This window comes from Camelus bactrianus, chromosome 11 (assembly GCF_048773025.1).
Source record: "Camelus bactrianus isolate YW-2024 breed Bactrian camel chromosome 11, ASM4877302v1, whole genome shotgun sequence".
NCBI classification, from domain to species: domain Eukaryota; kingdom Metazoa; phylum Chordata; class Mammalia; order Artiodactyla; family Camelidae; genus Camelus; species Camelus bactrianus.
Genome location: NC_133549.1, coordinates 19481100 through 19499509, shown reverse-complemented (window position 1 = coordinate 19499509; position 18410 = coordinate 19481100). Strand labels below are relative to the sequence as shown.

The window sequence follows — 18410 nt, the reverse complement described above, 5'->3', positions numbered from 1 at the left end:
TTCACCTGCTTTCAAGGGTACAATTCAATGGGTTTTGATGTATTTATAGAGTTGGGCAATCATCACCACAATCAAATTTAGAATATTCTCTTAACCCCAGACAGAAATCCCACACGCATCCAAATCACTGCCCAGTTCTCCCGCCGCCCCCCACCCCTGTCCTGGGCAACACTGATCAGCTGGGAGGTTAGGCTAATGGGTGCTGAGGCCAGAGCCTGAGCTCTGCTGTCAGTGTCCTCAATGCGATGGTGTCCTCTAGCAGGACCGCAGGGGACGAGAGTCCCGTGCATGAGGGGTTTCCTAGCCAGAGGTGCTTGGCTTCAGCCAGGGGTGTTCTGGCTTGAAATTTCATGTAAAAGCTGTAATAACTTCTAGGTTAAGAAAAGTTCAACCATGTTTTTCTCCTGTTCCTTTTTTTCCCCCTTTGCTCTTCTCTGTCTGCAAATGGAACTAGTGGTGTTGAAATGTTGCAAGTGAAAAAAAAAAAAAAAGAAAGAAAAAGAAAGAAAGAAAGAAAAAAGATATTCTCATGGTATTTCTGATCCAAGCAGAAGCAGAAAGTGCCAAGGGATCTCATGGGAGGACCTCTTCTCCATGATTTTCAGTTGAATTTTTACAGGCCCGTGAGGTTAGGATAGTTAAACAAACTTTGGATAAATGCCGCTGGCTTCTTATTCATTTATGAACTAACCCTTCAATTCTTTGGAGGTTCAACCATCAGCACTTTCTGCGGAGCCTGAAAACAAAATGTTTCAATATGATTGGAGTACACAGTGTTCAGAAAATGTAATAAAATGGAAAAGAAAGGCCTGGAATTTCATTTAATAGAATTATTCAAAAACGCTTCATAAATTCTGTTTACACAGAAATTCATTTGGGTCAAGTTCTGTCCATCAGCAAATTAGCTAGGCTGGCCCCTGACAGCTCAGCAGCCTCTCAGAATTCCGGACTTCCTGCCCTCTTGGCTCAGTCTGCCCGTGGATTCCAAATGTCTCACCATAAGCAGCAGCCAGGAGAGAACTGTAAATTTGATCCTCCAGGCGAAGGAACCAGTTGAAGGTCTGCACGATCGTGGATCCGACAAAGCTGCTGGAACGAAACGTGTCCTTATGAGTAACGCCCAGATCATCTTCCCAAATGTACCCCTCGCACCCCGCTTTCTCTCTGCTTCAAGGGGAGGACGGCTGGGGCCAGACATTACATCAGGGATTGAGGGGGGGGAGCCCAGGGGAGAGTGGGGGCTGCCTAGGCCCCAAGCCCAGCACGGCGGGTTTGTAAGTGCTCCTTTTCCAGAACGATTCAGGGGACGGAGCAGACAGGCCAGGAGAGGGAAGAACAGGGAGATGAAGGCTCAGTTCCCTTCAGCTTTGTTTGTTCAAAAAGAGACAAGTGCCAGCCGCGCAGCCACGTGAGCTGAAGCGGGACGCCTGCCTCCCCTGCCAACCAGCCTTTTCTCTGTAAAGCTTTTGTGTCTGCAAAGGGGCCACAAAGCCTGAAAGGAAAAGAAATGAGGACTAGAATGTCATTCTTCTCAGATCCTTCTCCTGCCGCTGACTTGGACCGCCTGCCTTGGCGGCTCTTTGCCGTCCCCGCTCCACCCTGCTTTGTGCCCTGAATGAAGTGTACCCGCTGGTGACGGGCTTGTCGCAGGAACCCGGGTAATAGCCTACACGAGATCCGCTTGTACGGAGTCCTTTGCGCCTTGAAAAGCGACATCTTGTCTGGGCCGTCCCCCATTTCAAAGACTTGCTGGAGACTCTTTGGCAGAGTCTTGGAACCGCGAGAGTCCTTGAGGACGCGCGGACTGTCACTGACAAGCCACGTGGCGGAAAAGAAAATCCACGCGATGCCAAAAGCTCTTGATTTGTCCTAGAATCCTAAGCTTTACCCAGAAACTGTAGGCCCCTTCTAAATACACCTTGGCTCCTCCCCCAGGAAGAGGAACAATAGAAGAAGGTGACTAGCTAAGGTCCAAGTTTCTTTTTCATGCCTTCTCCCAAAGTTCTTTATCAAAAACAAATCAACAAATGCCTCAGCGCGGGTTCTGCCCTCATCTGTTCCCGCACCTTCTCTCCTAAACCGCCAGCCCCTTTCCTCCCGGCAGCCACCCCCCAGGCCTTTGATCTTTCTCATTCACACTCCAGGGCTGATATTTGAGTACCTGTGATTTCCAGGCATTGTGCAAGGCACCGAGAGGACTTAGGTGAGCAAGACACGGTCCGGTCCCCAGGCACCTCCGAGGCCGGCGAGAGAACGTGTGAGGCTGTGTGATCAGTTCTCACCGGAGGCACAGACTCAAGTTTCCTGGCACCGAGGGAAGGAAAGCCCTGGTTCTGATGGGGAAGTCAGGGATGATTTCAGAGGGGCGGGGTGATATTTTAACGGATATTAAATGTGAGGTCAGAGTTTTGGAGGCAGAGGAAGGAGAGGGGGCTGCTGCAGGGACAGGAACGCAGCACAGCAAGTGCTCAGGACAGAGCCCTGCAAGGTGGGAGCTCGGGGCCTGCCGCGCAGGGGAGTGGGGAACAAAGCCCAAACCCCACGTGGCCGCCGGTGACGGCCCTTGTGGGCCCCACGCGGAGTCTGGGCTGTGCGCACCTTGGATGGTCCTAGTGGATGCTTGGGAGGAGGCCTGAGAAGTGGGAGGACCAGGACCAAGATCACCTGCCAGGAAGCCATGCAATCCTCTAAGCAAGGGAAGGACAGATTCGTCTGAAGGAGGCTTCAGAGGTGGAGGGACAGGACTCAGTGACCAGTGGACAGCAGAGAAGGGCTCACAGGAAAGACGGAAAGCTGGTGTCCGAGAGATCTAAGTGACACCAGGAAGTTAGCAGTGATGGCATCAGGGCAGAGGCAAAGCCACAGGAAAATCTCCGGGGCCGGCGTGGGAAAGCGGCTTCACTGTGGGTGCCGACAGTCAAGGTGCCTGCGTGATCCCCCCAAGTGGAGCTGTCTGGGAAGCCTCCGGAAATACAGGAATGGCTCTGAGGAGGCGATCTGGAGAGAGAAATGTGGGATCCGTGAGCATGTCATGCACAGGTGAAAGTCTTGGAAAGACTGAAGTGACCCAGAAACATTCTGTATAGGAGGGGACAGGGCATGAAGGACCATGACCATGCGGCAAAACACAGGTCTCGTCCCTCACCTCACTCACCTGCAGCTGCACAGGGGCAAAGCATTTACACACATCAGGAAGCAAGACGGACATCAAACCAATTCATGCGGTGAGCTCTGTGGGCCGCCGGCAAAACGTGCACTTACTGGTCACCTCGGCAGCTCACAGGAAAGAAGGTGGAGGGTAGAGGATGAGAGAGAAACAGGAGAAGACAGGGGGAGCTTCTCCGAGGAAGTAAGGCTGGAGTTGGTCTCTGAAGGCAGCAGGGATTCCACAGCAGAAGAAAGAGAGAGTGCCGCCCAAGAGGGAGCAGGACCAGAGCCGCGAGCTGTGGAAGAGCCCGGGTCCCTTGAGCTGGACCTCAGCTGGGAGTAGAGGGCCAGGCTGGAGTTCGTGGTGAGGAGAGGCTGAGGATATGCCCAGAGGACAGTTTATGGGGAGGGGGGCATTTATGCCAGGAAAAGGAATTTGGACTTCATCTGGTAATCAAGGAGGAAATACCGAAGACTTAAGTAAAAGGGCAACGTGATCAGATTTGCTGTTTTAAAATATTGTGTTGGCAGAAGATGGAGGAAGGTGTGGAGAACTGAGATGTAAGGAAAGCGGGTCTATCAGATGAGGAAGAGCAATGGTTTGAACGGTGGCCAGAGAGGAGAGACCACAGACGCTAAGGAGGGAAAAGAGAATCAGTAAGGATGAGCCACGGTCCAGCTGCGGAGGAATCCTGTAACTAACAGACACCTCTCAGTCCCGGGAGGTTGACCTGGATGGGGAACCAGAGCAGAAGAGCTACCTAGCGAAGATGATGGCGTGAGGTCTGGGGAAAGGAGAGGGGCTGAAGGGAATTCCCCTCGAGCTCTGCTGTGGGCTGTGACACCCTCACCACCTCATCTACCAGACTGGACACTGCCGTCCATGTTGTCATCATTGGTGTGTCTACGCTGAGTCCTTAAATAATAGTTTTGCCATTAAAATCTTGAAACACAAAACTGCTACATTAAAAAAATACATATTCAGATTTTTATCTATAAACTTTAACCCATCCCAACTTCTCTCAAATTTTCAATAAGCTTATTACAACTAGGCACAGTTAAATTCACTTAACAAGAACAGTAATGATACTACGTGGGTGTTTGGTAGGACCACTTCACCAACCCTGAGGGAACCCAAATTCTTCTCCATCTACTCATGGGAGTTCAAATTCGAATTTCTATCATAGTGTATTTTCTGTCCCACTGTGTCAAAATAATGTAACAGGAAGAAAGCAAAAAATTTAAACGAATAGTGAGTACTACGTAGTCCAGAATTTTTCTGAGTAGAATAATGTCTTCCAGAGATGGAAACACAGATTATCTGCAAATAATTATTCAACAACTCTGGTGTAACGGCATTACTCATCTATTTTCTGGGATAATAGCATCATTGAAAACTACCATGTGTTTGATAAGCAAATCGATCACCGTGTTTAGTATATTCACAGAGCAAGCTTATGACAACTCTCTGATCTTCCCAAAGGCCAAGCCAGACATTTGTTCTCCTAAAGTAGCTAACAAAGCAGGTACCACGCCAAAATAAAAGATAATTGAAAAGAATTTATAATAGAGAACTTGAATTTTTCAGCATAGAAACCTATTAAAAATACACCCTTTATTAGTGCCTGTTTGCCTGGTGACCCCAATTCTACTAAAGTTCTCTCATTTTTAGAAAGACCCTGAGAAGAGAAAGCATAGTAATAGAACGATAAAGAAGGAGATGAGTTGGAGAAACAGAAAAGATGAGTTAGAAATGCTCTGAATGCACAGCTTCAAGTCTCCTGACCAGGTCATTACCATTCTTCCACATCAGAGCTTGAGAAAAGGCTTCAGAAGTCACTTCACCAGTTTCTTCTGCCTGGGAGCTCTGTGTCCATTGAGGATGTAGAAAGCCTCACCAGATCTTTGCTCCCTCCCCAACAATGAGAAAAGCATGGCATAATCTACAAATCCTACATTTCCTTGAGCTGATGTCACCAGGCAACTAGGTAAACTGAATTCTGAATAGTGACAAGTATCTCCTAGGAGACATAAGACATACTCATGGTTGCACTCTCTTCTGGCAGTGCACAGGGAAAAGAGGCAGACACCATGAAAGCAAGTAAGAATTAAAAAGCTGAAATGTTAACAGACTCTTAGAGACCAAGTGTGGGCTACGAGGAGAATTTTAAATCCCCAGACACAAAGGGAGACCGCAATCCCTCACAAGCTTTTTTGCAGGGACTACCACTAGGTACTTACAAGAAAGACTGGAGAAATTGAAAAGACCTACATGAGTCCCCTTCTCTGGCACATTTGCACTAGCCTTTCTTTCCAGAATATTAAGGAAAAATCTTAAACCATTAAGGAAGGAACAGGAAGCCCATACTCCAGTCCTGGGACACAGGCAAAGACCCTATTGCCTCCACAGAAGAGGTAGAGACAAAATATCTCTCTCTCTGCCCCAAACAGGAACCTTGAAGTCTACTTCTGGTAGGAAGCTCTCCCTCACCAAAGATACTTTTATAGCTCCACAGCAAAGTATAACGGCCCACGGTGAGGGATGGGGCATAGAAACACTAAGGAAACCCTACCCTTAAAATACAGAAATACAGAGTCTGTCTGAGACTGAGGCTAGGCCAGAAGAGTTGAGAATCACCCCCTCATTTCACCCTAAGCCTTGTACCAGGTATAAGCAAAAGCAGTCTACACTGTGGTGTGTAAATCAAGGAGAGACATCCCCAGTTAACAGACGTGTGTGTAGGGACAGTTGAAAGTTAAAGATACAACAGGAAAACTGAAAAGCCCTCAGGCAACAGCCAAGATTCAGACAAGAAAAAAGATTGCCGCAGCCAGTGGAGGACTTAACAAGACTGTGGAGCATTAAATATAACCAGAGCAGCAACAAACCCATATACAACTTAGCTGGTGACTAGATTGACTCAACACCCCAAGATAATGACTTGATAGAGGAAGAATCATGCCTGTTTTGAGCCTAAAGGTGTTTTACCTCAGGATCCACTGTTCTTCTACACTTACTGTCCTTCCTTCAACTAAAAATTACAACACACATACACATACACACACAAGATGGGAAGAACCGTTCAAAAGGTAGTACAGTCAACAGAAACAGACCCAGAGGTGAACTGAAGGTTGGAAATAACAGGGAGGAGCTTCAAAATAACTGTAATCAATATGTTAGGGATCTAGTGGGAAAATAAACAAATTTGCATGAACAAATGGGAGAAGTTCAGCTGTGTGATGGAGACTACAAAACAGAGTCGAATGGAAATGCTAGAAGTAGAAAACATGATATTGGAGGTAAAGAATTTCTCCAATTGACAAATTAACAGACTGGACAGAGAAGTAGGAATGAATAGTGAATTTGAAGCTAGATAAATAGGAATTATCCGAACTGAAAAACAAAGAAAAAAAGTGGTGGCAGGGGAGAGAAAGAGAACGGAACTCTCAAAACACATGGGATGATACCAGATGATCTAACACACTTGCAAATACAGTCGCAGGAGGTGAAAAAGGGAATGGGGCAGAAAAAATATTTCAAGAGATAATGACCAAGCATCTTCCAAATTTAAAGAAAGACAAGTCACAGACCAAGAAGCTTACGGAACTTTGAGAAAGACAAATTAAACACACACACACACACACACACACACACTTTCACACATCATGGTCAAACCACTAAAAAATCTAGATAAAATCTTGAAGGTTGCTGAAAAAAAAAAGGCACTTGTATTTACAGAGAAACAAAGGTGAGAAATATTAGAGACTTCATGTCTGAAACTTTGAATGCCAATAAATAATAAAGTGACATTTGTAAAGCACTGAGAGGAAAATAATTGCTAACCAAGAATTTTATAGCCAAAAGGAAAGCCAAACACAATTTTTATACAACAAAAACTTAAGAAATTCATAATCAGAACTACATCACACATAAAAAAAAAAGTTAAAGGGAGTTCTTCAGACAGAAGTGGTGTGACACCAGATGGAAAGGTAGTTCTGCCCACACATGCAGAGTTCCAGACGGCAAGAAATGGTGACTATAAAATCATTTTTGAAGATTTTTCATTTTGTTAATGGATATTTGACTGTCCAAAGCAAAGACAGTAAAAATATACTGTGGGTTATAACATACATAGAAAAAAATGTATAACAATATTAGCGCAAGGGATGGGAGAGGGGAAATGAAAGCTGAAGGTTATGAGATTATTAGTACACTCTACCTGAAGTGGTGTAACAGTGTTTGAAGGTGATAGGGTAAAGATGTGTATTACAAACCCTAGAGCAGCCTGTAAAAAAATACACAAGTGGTATAACAAATAAGCTAATTGTGAAGATAAAATGGAATAATTAAAGATATTCAATTAATCGAAAAGAAGACAGGAAATGATAAAAAGGAAAACAAAAAATAAGTGGGGCAAATAGAAAACTAATAGCCAAGTGGTATGTTTAAACTCAACAAGATCAGTAATTACATTAAATGTAAATGGTTTATGCACTCCAATTAAAAGGTAGAGATTGTCACATTGAACAAAAGAGTGATACCTAACTATATGCTATCTACAAGAAACCCTCTCTAAACATAAAGGTTAAAAGTAATAGAATGGAAAAAGAAATATCAAGAAACACTAATCAAAAAATAAAATAAAATAAGCATAGTGTGGCTATATTAATATTGGAAAAGTAAACTTTGGTAAAGAATGTTACACAGGACAAAGATGAGCATTAAGTAATAATAGAAGGCAACTTCATCAAGAAGATATAATTTTACTAACTGTACACTTAATAACAGAGCTTCAAAATAGGTAAACAAAAACTGATACAACTGAAAGGAGAAGTGAAAAAAAACCCACAATTATAGTTGGAGATTTCAATTCTATTATTAGAGCTCAACTCTATTACTATTATTATGAGAAATTATCCATCCATATTGCCCTATCAAGAGCTTACAGACCTGTGGGGTGGAAGGACCCCTTCCGGTTTTGTGTCTGATTCTTTGGGCATGTGTGTGCGGAATTCTAATGAATGTCAGAGCAGTGAGGCACAGAGTTTCATGTGGACAAGCGTCAGGACTCGTGCAGTCACACTGTGAGTGCCTCTGGTTCCTCCTGTGCTTTTCTGGGTAATAAGAACTTTGGAAGCCATTGACTCCAATTCAGCCACCGTGTACATTTTCGCATGTGTTAATCCACCGTTATCCGATTTTCCTCATGAAGCGTTGTATTTGTAGATTTCGCTCTTACATCAGAACTTCAGTAACGACTTATTGAATGGGGTGCTGTGAATGAACCAGACGTTAATCACTTCGGAATGACTAATAGTAACGCATAACAGTAACTCAGGCCAAATCGGAGCAGCACGCAGCCCTCACAGGTTAAGTTTCATTTTTGCCTTTATCTGAAACAGGTTGATTTGACTATAATTACACCAAGGCAGTTGGATGAGAGAGTAGGAAATTGGCAAGAAATCCTTCATTGTCTCATAATTAAAACATTAATAATAACAAGAGGAAGAAGCAGCACCACTAGACAGCGCCTCTCTGTCCCGGGAGCTCTGCTGATGACTCTGCACTGATTCCTGCAACCACCCCAACAGCCCTCAAAACAGCCACGTTTTCAGGATGAAGATCATGACGCTCGGGGAGGTTACACACAGCTGGCCTGGGTCACTCAGCTAGCAAAGGGTAGGGTGGGGGTTCAACCCTAAGTTTGCCTGAATGAACAAGCCTCACTTGAGCACAGTGGTTAAGAGCAATGTCTTTGAATGCAAATATTTACTGAATATTCACTTTGCTTAAGAAGCCAATTTGACTGTGAAATCACGTGGGCTAACAGTGGCCTTACGGGTGGTCTGGTGGCAAGACAACGGCCTCTGCCTCATAAAGCCAGCTCCCAGGACCACGGTCAGAGGGCACAGGTAGCTGGAAGGAGCCTGCAGATGGTCATTTCAAAGGGAAAACAGATTAAAATCTATTCTCTTGCCTTCCCCCAAACAGCACTTGTTCTTAGGGATAGGAAAAAAATAGCCTTTAAGCCGACTTCATCACGTTTTAAATAATTTTGCATAATGTGAATAAGCTTTCTAATTTATCATCTCAAGTTAATATCGGGGTTTTTAAAGGGAGATGCAAAGATTGAATTCAGTCGTTGCCTGTCTGTATCACACACATCATTTTTAGATGTAAGAAAAATTGAGGTGGGGAGATGTGATTTTCTACTATCATTTATTTAGGGGATAAATGGGGCAAAAACTCAGACCTCAAAAGGTCTGAGAGATTTTTATAGGTACTTTCTGAAGGATAGTAGTTTGCGGGCAATGGGCGCTCTAGGGTCCGAGCACACCGAATGTGCCCAGGAGGGGAGGGAGCTGTGCCGTCCACTCTAGACGTCCCAGCAAGGACCAGCCAGTCACCCTGGTCGTTCCAGAAGGGAGCTTGGCCGTGGCCCCGCGGGACACGCTGAATCCCTGGTGCACACCACGCGCTCCACATCTGCTGCTGGCTTCACACACAGCCTTGCCCGAGTCTGCTGTCCCAGGCGCACACCCGCCCCTGCACACTCAGAGACCTGGCCTCGGTACCAGGAATGATGTGAGCTTGTGAACATTCTGCACTGTCTCTGATATATGATGTGAGGGGAAGCAGACCGGACAGGGGGAAAGGCTGCCAGATTATAGAGCATTCCACTTCCAATTTCCTGACTCCCCCGTCTGGCAAAGGAGCCGGTCCCGGCTTCCGATGGGTGGAGGGGCGGGACCACGGATGTGAGATGGGGTGGCAGCACGTCCCCACCTCAACGGCTTATTTAGAACACCAACCTGAAAAACCCACTTAAAAACCTCAAAACTCTATTACATGTCTCTGTATTTTTCTTTCCTAATTAATACCTACGTCCATTTTGACAAAATGTGCGTTCCTGCTGCGGTGACACAAGCTAACACAATTAACAGGATTAAATTCCAGGTACAATAAATAATCGTTCGAGGATTTATGCCATCTGTGACCTAGGCACTTGACTAGAATGACGCTTTATTTATTTCCTTTCATCCTTCTGGTATTTTGATGAAGAATATATCATGGGAACAATGAACGTGGTGTCCAGAGGCCACGGAACCCTTGCCGGCTCAGGCAGCCACGAAAATGCCTGTATTTTGAGAAAGTCCATCAGCCGCCTAAAGAAAACCAGATTCTACTCAGTGCAGCCCAAGCCAGCTCAGGCAGAGTGAGTGAGCAAAAAAAAAAAAAAAAAAAAAAAAAACCTCTTTTCTCTTGTTTAGCATCCTTTTTTTTTTTTTTTTTTTTTGTCCTGGATCAAATTGGCAAGTGCTCAGAAAACGTGCTCACAGGAGAATTTTAATTTATTGATGCTCCTTGCCCTACTACGCGGCCCCGGCTCCTCCGTGAGTGTAATGGATGGAGCAGATGTTGGACACGGCCGCACCTCTTCATAACTCCACTCCTCAGAAACGGTTTTACAAGTGCTCACCCGCGTCGGTTCCCATTCCTCACAGGAAGCTGAGGTCATCGTGAAACATGAGGCAGGGGCAGGAGCCTGAACTCATGTGCTCTGCAGCTGGGCCTCCGTCTTCTGAGCACGTTAGCGATTTATGAAACAGCCATCATTTCCAGCTTATGGACAAAGAAATAAAAGTGTTGACACCATTATTGTAACATCTGTGAAGGCAAAAATATGAGCCGATGGCTAAGTGCACAAATGGGCCCGGAGTTATAAAGATTCTTTTATGCTTAATTGTATTCATTATCAGCCGTAATTATTTCTAACACGAGCAGTTTCTTCCAAGTGAATGTCAACCTAAAAGGTTATGACCTTACAATGGAAGCATTTTGACCTCTTGATTTGTTGGGTCTGCAAAGTTACGCTAATTGGTAAAGCAAGAATGATTTCTGAGGGCCCCGCCTGCCTGGGTTTCGGCTTGTCCACATCGCCTCTGACTGGTAACGACCCAGGAGGGCACTCCTGGGCGGGGCCTAAAGGGTTTCCAGGCCTACCCTGTGGGCCGGATCTGTGTCAGCAGCGGAGGGACCACAGAGGTTCCATCTCTCCACCACCACCCCGCGCATTCTCAGAGAGAAACTCTGTGATTTGGGTGCCGATGGTGAGTGATGCCCTGGGGGAGGGGCCCCAGAGCACTGTGGGTTGTCACTTACGGCTGAGAAGCTGGCCTCCTGGTGAGGGCGGTGAAGGCAGGTCCTCCCTGTGCCAGCAGATAAAAGCCCAGTGATCCAAGACCCTCTGGTCACCACGGGTGGAGGTGACCCTGGAACCCTGAGGCTTCATCCAACAGGCACCTGCTTCTACCTGGCAGCTTCCTCCAAAGGGCTGTTGCCATGAAGACAGCGAGTGGCGTGAGGGGCTGACCGAGCCACCATGCTGTGGGGGAAGAACATATCTTCAAGGATGTGTGTGTGTGAGTGCGTGTGTGTGTGCGCGCGCACGGCCACACACGTGTGCTGTTGGAGGACTTGGAGAAGAGGCAGGGAGACCACCACTGTCTCTCTAAATAACCTCTGACTTCGCTCAGACAGCCTGTGTTCAGGCCCACTGGGGGGAACTTGCCCTGGCGAAGCTGCCCTGGCCACACTGAGCCCGCAGTCTCCGCCCCCGGACTGGCTTCCTCTGCCTCGCCTGTCGCCTCACGACAGCACCCTACTCCTTGATGTTGAAAATCGGTTGTCAAAATACTAGACACCGACCCTCTTTCATCTCTTAATTTCTCTCCCGTCATTTAAAACCGGCCGCCCCTTTGCATCAGCTGCGATAAACCCTAGCTTGCGTCCACCCAAGAAAGCCTGTCGTTGGCTAAGATGCCAGCTTCCCAAGATCGCGGGCCTTCCTCCCATGCTGGCCTGTTCAGCCCACCTGTTACAGCGCCTGGCGCAGTGGGTCTGGTCTTAGCTTGGACGGCCCAGAAGAGGTGTAAGGCAGGGCCTGAGTGCCGTGTCTCACTAAAAGGTGACATTCCAGGCCCAGGGGCGAGAGAAGGAAGAGGACCTTGAACTAGAGTGGGAAACGAGTACAGGGTGCTGTGTTGTCTCCCTGGTCCTGCTTCGCAGGGGCCTCCCAGCTACCCAACCACGGCTTGGCAGGAGCATGCTTGCCGGCAGGTGAGGAGTCCCCTGACCGACGGTGCGGAAAAGCCACAACCAGAGTAGTGACAGCTGCAGGGAGCAACACGGAGGGACTTGTTCGCCTGCCTCGTCTCCCACTGGTCCAAGTGCTCCCAGAATGGTTCAAGCCCCTCCTCCCGCATCTGAGCTGCATCACAGGAGGCAGCCCTCTGTCCCATGACATAAAGTCCATCTGCCCAGCGGCCTTGAGACCGACGGCTCAGGACCGTGCCTAACACTAACGACTGTCTTACCAGGGCTACGCTGCCCCTCCCCCAGCACCACGGGGGTAGAGACCTCACCGCATCTGCCTGGCTGACCCAGACGCTGTCCCAGAAGACAACTCCACATCCTCCAAAGGCAGGAGGTCGCCTGCAAGACAGCCAACCCTCTGTCTGATACCTGGTGCCGCCTCCAACAGACAATTGTAATCCTCTGACAGTGACTCACTCCCAGGGAGGACCGTGGACCTGCGTCGAGGAGGTCTGCCTGCCGGGATCTCTCCTGCCCACCCCAGCAAACTCAGGTCAGGCAATTAGCATGCGCTTTTATGCCGACCGCTTTCTGAATTTCTGCCGCACGAGGAGTAGGAGGGGGAAGTTCTGACACCTTCCGCGAGGGTGTGGTTGCCATGGAAACCACTCCCGTGGACTTCCCCCACTTATTCCCAGTCGGTGAACAGAAGATGTTCCAAACCAAGTCCTGAAACAGCCCTAAAAGCCAGGCAGACGGCGGGCGGACACAGGAGGCCTGGGAAGCCCCAGGAGGTGAGAGTGGGCAAGGGAGTCGGGCAGGACGGGGGCTTAACCCTCACTCTGCCTCCTGACTGACGAAGGCGCCTGTGCCCCGCATGCCTGTCCTCGTACCGTGTCCATCAGGGTGCTGCCCGCGCAGCCTCGGCGCAGCAGTGTGACTGGGGTCTGTGTGATGCTCGGGAGGTGGCCGGCCTCTCATGGCCTCCTGCCCCTGAGCCAACCAGCTGCACGCTCTTGGGTGAGCCATGCCCGCCTGCTGGGCATCGGGGTCTGCCTCTCTCTGTAAGTGAAGGCTTCAGGCCGGCTACTACTTCAGGTCTCCTTCTGTGCTAGGCTGTATGAAGCAGCCGCTAAGTGGAACAGCGGACGTTCCATAACGGCTGGTTGGTTCGGGGTCTTCTCCTACAGCACGCAAACTGAGGTCTCCGAAGAGGTCGGGCTGGGGCTGCCCCACCTGTGAGAGCTCCCTGCGGGAGTGCTGGGTCTCTCCTCGGACCTCGGGGGGAGCCTGGTGGTGTGGTTGTCTTTAGCTGGTTTCATCAGACATCATGAGCAGTAAATTTCCCACTTAAGTCGTTTCCAACAATATTGTGAAGGATAGGAACGGTGAGCAGAGAAGAGGACATTTCAGTCCTTGAAACCAGCTCAGGAGGGAGTCTGACTCTCCGCTCCCTCAGATGAGGAGACGGAGGTTCAGAGAAGTCAAACAGCAGTGAGCCACCAAGACAGGACATCCCACCCCTAGGCTTTGGTTCTGCTCAGTGTCACCTCTGCTCAGCGTCCTCTCAGTTTGAGAGGAGAAGACACCTACTCAGGTCTCAGGCACCCAACTTCACTGCTAGGAGAAGCCCATGGATCTGAACCTGAACCCTGGCCCTTTCTGACTTGTGGGAAGCACTTTGCTAACAATGGATCGCTGTCCCTTCTGGAGGAAGTGTGAAAGTGTGTTAAATGTTTAGAAGGTGGTCCTACTGGATCAAACTTAAAGAGAACGTCTTCAAATCTGCCCTCCAGCCTGGGGAGAGAGGGCAGGGCAGATGGCTGTCTAGTGAAGGAACAAAGATGGAAGAGGATGCAGAACGTGACACCCTCTCCAAGGAGGTGATGGAGCCGCTCTTGGCCCGTCTGCACATCCTCCAGGAGGAGCAGGAGACTCAGGCGGGTGGATGCTGACTAAGAGACAATTCACACCGTGTGGGGAGTTCCGGGTCCTCCTTCCAAAGCTACATGGGCGTGTGGCTCCTGAGCAGCCTTTCTTTCCATCAAGTGCACCTGAAATTTCACAAGAGCCAAGCATGATGGTTTGTGCATGAAAAGTTCTCTCTCCTTGAACAGTTTTTAAAAGTCTAAATTGAAATTTCACTGTGAGCGTGGGGGAGGCCAGGGGAACGGGAGACTAGAGAGCAGCAAGGCGGCAGCATCGAGAGGAAAAAAGGTCCTAAAATGTGCAGATGCCCGATACTTATTTGAGCACTTTTCCCTCAAATGTAGGGTGAGATTATACTATGTCGTGCTGAGTCAGCAGCAAACAACTAGCTATTTGGTTTCTGTTTCTGATTTTTTTTTTTTTTTGAGTTTTAAGTAGTTCATTCATATCTGGGAGCAAAGCACCCACGTTTTACATCTGCTTTATAAATACATTCTGCTCCACACCAGTTTAGAATTCAGAGCCTTCCACCCGGTACTGAATGAAAATACCGAAGTCTGCCAGGAGCCCTCAGTTGAGATGAGTTAGAGGTTTTGGTTTGTTGTTTGTTTGTTTGTTTTTTAAATACGATATGAAATTATTGTAAGCAAAATTCCCAGGAAGACAGATCAGGGCAAAGACAATCGGATGCTTAACGAACCTGATTCCCCAGCCTGCTGTTTCAACGTCCTGGTGGCTTTGCTCGCTCTCATCCCCAGGCAGCCAGGGCAGTGGGCGGGGTCAGCTGGGAGGCGGAGCCTGGCCTGGACCCTCAGGGGCAGGGACAGAGCTCAGGTCTGGGGGGCGGTGGGCGACCTGGGATCTGGAGCTGGGTGCCACCATCCCCAGCACCCCCACCCCACCCGGAGTCACCTCTGGGCTGGCACAGGGACAGACGCCAAGACACCCCGAGCTGCTCTCGGAGAAACAGCTTCCAATTCCTTGGCAGGCTGCTAATAAATGTTCACGGCAGGAAGGAGGCCCTATCTGGAACTGGACGCGTGTTTATAAGAAATGTTCATGAAGTCATCAGGGTCAAAGTTGATCTTCCTGTTATTAAACTTGGCTGAGAATGTTCCTATGGACTTTGGCAGCAAGTCAACATTCTTCTTTTAAATGGGGTCTTAGGAAAAAAGGTAAGGGGCCACCTTCAGTAAGCCCCGAGCCATCAAGGATGCTGCCAAGGCAGGAAGAGACCCTGACCCCCGCGCCTGGGGAAGTGGCCTTTCTGGGGACACTTTCAGAGTCTCAGCTTTGACAGACCAGTGGGGCATCTGGTCCCTTTTGTCACCCAGCGGCCACACCACGTGTGCTGATCACATGTCACTGACCTCTGACCTGATGTCTTCGGAACAGCCTCGGCCTCCTCTTCCCGGTTTGCAGGCGTGGCTGTGGCAGGTGGGACCTTGTCTCTGTCCCAGGGCCGCGGCTGCGCTGCTGGCCAGCAGGGTTCTGACTCCACCAGGCGCGGGACGAAGGGGTCCTCTTGCGAACACACGTTCACTGAGTGTCCCGTGTTTCTTCCTTTCCTGGGAAGGTTTCCGGTGTGGCCGTCGGTTCACACCAGTGAGTCGGGAGGCCGGGCCGGAGGGCTCTTGCAGAAAGCACACACAGTCGCAAGGCTTCATTCTCTGGGTTAAGTAGGTTTTTACTGGCCCGAGCGAAGCCGACCCCCAGCTGTGAGACCCCAGAGGCATCTATCATCTCCCTGCAATGGCTGTTTCCACGTCAGGGTCTCCGTGGGAAGCGCCCCGGTGGTTTGTTTTTCCACTGAAGCTGCTGCCGGCCTTCTGTTGCGATGGGCCCAGCTTTTACCGCCACCGGGACCTGCTTATTTCCTTCACCATATTGAAAAGGCATTTCCTAAATTCGTAACGTTTCAGACACATTATGGTCTTAGGATTGGATTGTAACGTCTGCATGGAAGAGGGTCTGGCCTGCCCCTCAACTCTGGCCCCATTTCCTTAAGGAATTGGTGAAGGCAAATACTACAGTTTTATATTTTTACAGCTGCCTGTATTTTCTCATTTGCTTCTCATAACTCTGGGAAGGAAGGCAAGGGTTATTATTCCCATTTCTCAGACAAGGAAATGGAGGTTAAGGAGGCGTACATCACACACACACCATGAAATTTAGCGCCAAGGGCTGGAACCCAGAGGTTCTGACGCCCGCACTGCCGCCTCCTCTCTCCAGCGCCCTCTCCATCCTGTGGCCCTGCACCACCACGATAAACGGACCCTGAGCCTCTGTCAATCCTGGGACCCTAACCTTGCTTCTCCCCCACCCCCATCATCCACCCTCCAGGCAGGAGACGAGACAGAAAACAGCGTAGACGAAGGACAAGCCCTCGAGAACAGGAATCCCACACACCATGTTACGTCTTTCATTTTCCTTTCAGAATTGTCGCTCCTTTAGCTCTTCCCTGAGTCTTCACTCAGGCATGTTGAATCTGGGTCCTGATACTCAAGGGTGTGGAGGAGGTGGTGCACACACGACCGCGACCCGCCCCAGCAGGAAGCACAGTGCTAGGGGGCTGGGGCAGGAGTGAGGCATGAAGGATGCTGGGACACGGCAGCAGCACCCCTGAAAGCCCGCGGGAGGGGAGCAGGACTTCACGGAGCTTCAAGTCCAGATTGCTTTTGACTTAAAGCAAAGGGAGACTCAAGGAAGTTGGACATCTGGGGACCTGGGTGACCCTGGTCACACCTGGTGGTTTGAACATCGTCCCCTGGGCTCCCCCGCTGGTCAGTGGGGAGCCATCTAGGCTATTGGGATGGGCTGGCTGCACATGCAGATCTGTGTCTGGGGTCTCTCTCTCTGGGAGAGGGAAAAGGAGAAAGGAGGTGAGCAAGCAGGAGGGACACCTAAAAGGAAGGGAAAACCAAGGGAGACAACAGCACATGACTACAGGCCAGGCAGCAGGGCCGGACTCGAGAGTCTCGGAGGGTGAGTCCCTGGACCCGGGGATTCACGAGGACGGGATTTAGGGAGCAGGGATGTGAGGGTTCCTGGTGTTGGGGGGAGCTTGTGCTGGGTGCGTTCTTGACAGCCGGCAGAGGAGAGCTGCAGGAGGAGCAGGGTTTCCTGGGGCCCAAGGGGGCAGAGGGGCAGGGGCGCTGGTGAGTGGGAGGCACATCGGGGTCTCTGAGGCTGACATGTCCTCAGAACATCTGAGGCAGGCGGTGGCCGGCGTTCGGATCTGGAGGGCGGGCCCCACAGGAGATCTGGGCACTTCCGCCCCACTCAGCGTGAGGCAGCTCATGAGCCAACTGAGGGCAGGGCAGAGAGGGCAGGGGGCGGAGGGTCACGGGGCGATGCGGCCGGAGGCAGGGGAGCCCAGGGAGACGCCTTCCTTTCCCTTCCCACTGAAGTGCGGGAACCACGCTTTGCCGTGCAGGACCTGAAGGTGCTCGCCATCAGCAGGCACCTCGTCCTCTAGCTGAGGCACCCCGGCTGCCGCAGGCACAGCTCAGGCTCACAGAGGCACCTTGAGGAGACTGAGTCGGTCGGTCCATACCTCCTCTCACCTCCTTCTGTCTCAGGCAGCTCAGTTCACTGTGCAAATTAAAAACACAAAAGCAAGCAAAAAAGCTTCTTTGAGGGAGCTCTGGCCTTTGAAAACTCCCGGCTCTTCTGGCCAGGCTGGCAGAGATGATTTGATCACAGGTCAGCATCCGTGTCCCGGGGGAAATCCGCATGCCGCTGGCTGCATCCTTGTTCTGCAGGATGCCTCCTCTTCCTCGGCACTGGTCACCCTGGGAAAGGGCTCCTGCCCAGTGAAGACATGTCAGAAGAGCTCTCCTCTGCTGGCCCATCCAGGCCGCTCTGCTGCCAGTCACAGCGGCTCTGCCAGGGAAACGTCAATGGGTGATACCGCTCGTGGACAGAAACATCCTCTCCTGAATTAGGGCAAGAGGCACCACGAGTGCAGGGAAGCTCCCCGCTGTGCCTCCAGGGGCTTCTGAGGCCACCATCAGAGCTGACCTGCCTCTCAGAGGCAGGCCACTGGGACGGTGCCAGCGCGTGGTGACAGGATGCACCTGTGGCAAAGTGGAAGGCATGTGCGCGCCTCGCTGGGGATGCTGTGGGAGAGGAGGCTGGGAGTTGGAGGAGACAGTGACTGTGTAAGTGTGGGTGTCCCCATGTGGTCAAAGCAGCCCTCTTTGTGCCGGAGCCCAAGATTCCCTTCTCAGAAGAA

At 49.9% G+C, this 18410-nt stretch overlaps 1 long non-coding RNA gene across 3 annotated transcripts; it reads right to left on the bottom strand.

Moving 5' to 3' along the window:
• Positions 1–751: 751 nt before the first annotated feature.
• On the bottom strand, positions 752–5225 carry LOC141579247 (uncharacterized). 3 transcript variants are annotated; one of them, XR_012510401.1, is made up of 3 exons: positions 4945–5225; positions 2162–2997; positions 752–1089 (listed from the first exon to the last, which is right to left on the bottom strand). It is a non-coding gene; the product is annotated as an uncharacterized LOC141579247 (long non-coding RNA). The 3 variants fall into 3 exon arrangements; XR_012510399.1 differs by having other exon boundaries at positions 754–1086; XR_012510400.1 differs by having other exon boundaries at positions 768–1086; positions 2162–2304; positions 4945–5212.
• Positions 5226–18410: the final 13185 nt, after the last annotated feature.